The sequence below is a fragment of the Amblyomma mixtum genome, chromosome 10 (genome assembly GCF_055824585.1).
Source record: "Amblyomma mixtum isolate Tamu chromosome 10, ASM5582458v1, whole genome shotgun sequence".
Lineage (NCBI taxonomy): Eukaryota > Metazoa > Arthropoda > Arachnida > Ixodida > Ixodidae > Amblyomma > Amblyomma mixtum.
The window spans coordinates 125,504,243-125,506,674 of NC_143021.1; the positions used below are offsets into that span (position 1 = coordinate 125,504,243).

General features: G+C 44.7%; 1 pseudogene; it reads left to right on the plus strand.

Moving 5' to 3' along the window:
* Positions 1–684: 684 nt before the first annotated feature.
* Positions 685–1,896, plus strand: LOC149326871 (uncharacterized; annotated as a pseudogene).
* Positions 1,897–2,432: the final 536 nt, after the last annotated feature.

A 2,432-nucleotide genomic window follows, 5' to 3' on the forward strand; every position in this document is an offset into this window, starting at 1 on the left:
AATTTTTGACTAATCGTTCGCAGTTTGTCTCCGTTAACCATAAGAACTCTAACTGACTCTCAGTAACGTCGGGCGTCCCACAGGGATCTGTGCTTGGCCCACTACTGTTTCTTATAGACATTAATGATCTGCCTTCAAATGTAACATTCAACATACGCATGTTCGCTGACGACTGTGTACTTTATCGTGCTATTCTCACCACCGCTGATCAATCTTCTCTTCAAAATGATCTTGATCTTAATGCCGTTTGTAGTGGTGTAATAAATGGCTAATGGAACATAACCCACGTAAGTGTAATCGTTTGTCCATTAGCCGTCGCCGTAATCCTTTAACCTTCTCTTACGTAATATCTGAAGTTCCCGTACAACTAGTACAATCATACAAGTATCTAGGCATAACTATTTCTAGTGATCTTTCGTGGAGCCTGCATGTTACTAATATAATATCGTAAGCAAACAAGACATTAGGTTTCCTAAAACACCATCTTCATCATGCTCCCCATCATGTCAAGTTATTAGCTTACAAGTCATAAGTCAGGTCCAAACTAGAATTTGCGTCGCCCATCTGGAATCCTCACCAAGCATATCTCATCAATGCCCTCGAATCTGTTTAGAATCGCGCTGCTCGTTTCATTCATTCATCCTACTCTTATGACATCAGTCTTTCGTCCTTTCGAGTGGGCTCGGCGGCACTACTAGCATGCGGTGCGCTATCCTTTCGTCTTCATTGTGCAGCTCGCCCTTGGACTGTTTCATCATGGTACTGCCAGCGGCATCGAACCTTCCGAGATAGCCTGGGTGACCTCGCCGGTGAACGGAACTCGTTTCCATGCGTGCGATTCCCTGACGTCAGCGGAAATTCTTCGACCTCATCATCCGGGAGCAGCAACGTGCGAGCACATTTATACGCATGATCTGCTGGGAGCGCCACCACATGAATGGGCTACATATACCCTTCCCAGGAATTGCATCGGCAGTGGGCTCGGCGGCACTACTAGCATGCGGTGCGCTAATCCTTTCGTCTTCATTGTGCAGGTGAGCAGGCGTTTTGGCAAATGCTTCCGCTCTAGCGACCGTTTCTTGGTAGTGCTGCCGTGCCTGCAGCTGTGTCTTGAAGTGTTTGATGTTGTTGTATTCCTGTGCAAACTCCTCCTGTTGTCAGGGGACGTTGAAACAAATCCCGGCCCTGAAATGGCACAAATCGCTAAACAACTGAAGGATATTGCGGAAGATATTAAAGAAATAAAGGAAAAACGGCTGGCAGACATAGAAAACAAGTTAGATGCCATAACACTTCTAGAAACTAAAGTGCAGTCTTGTCAAACTGAGATTTCTCGCATGAATCACGTAATAGAAATACTGGAAAAACAAATAGATGATCTTGAGAACAGGAGCAGGAGATCCAACTTAATTGTTTATGGGCTACCAGAAGATGAAGAAGAATCAACCGAAACTCTGGAGCAGGCTGTCAACAAAAGTATCATTCAAGATACCCTAAAGCTCGATCCAGTTGCCTTTGAACGTATTCACCGGTTAGGCAGGCCGCAGGCTAATAAGACTAGACCGGTAATTTTTAAACTACTGGATGCCCGTAACAAGTCGGCAATACTGAAGCAAGGTTTTAAACTTAAAGACACGAAATATGCCATTGGGGAAGATTTCTCTCCGAGAATTCGAGAAATCAGAAAAAAACTGTGGAGCAGTGCCAAAGAAAATCGACAAAAAGGGGACAAAGTTTCGCTTGCCTTCGACAAATTATTTATAAACAGCTGTGCCTTTGTTTGGGATGACGAAACGAACGAGAAAGTTCCGCTGAAAAAAAAAAGAAGAGCAGGAGGAGACAGTCGAAAAAAGGAGCCCACCAACGACACGGGGAAGAGCGCGATTAAAGCACTGACCATCATAAATGTAAACGCAAGGGGCATAGTAAACAAAGTAGAATCTTTAGAAAACCTATTAATTGATCGGAAACCTGATATTGTCGCCGTCACGGAGACTTGGCTTTCACCAGAAATTTCGAGTCATGAAATCGCACCACCCAACTACTCAGTCATTCGGAAAGACCGAGACTCCCGTGGCGGTGGTGTGGCTCTCTTGATAAAGAAAACCCTGCCGTTTGTTACGCTCCCAGATGTGTCAGGTGCTGAAAGCGTATTCTGCAGACTTCTCTGCAACAATGCTACTGTCTGTGTAGGCTGTCTGTATAGGAGCCCCTCTTCAGGAGATGAGTGCATTTCTGTCATTCATGACTTCCTTCAACAATATGCTTGCAGCACTAGAATCATTCTCATGGGTGACTTTAACCTTCCGGACGTGGACTGGATAACTATGCAACACACATCATCATCTTCAGAAGCTCTTTTTGACTTAATGCTCTCCTTTAATCTCCACCAAATTATCCTAGAACCAACGCGCAAGCAAGGATCAGGAAAC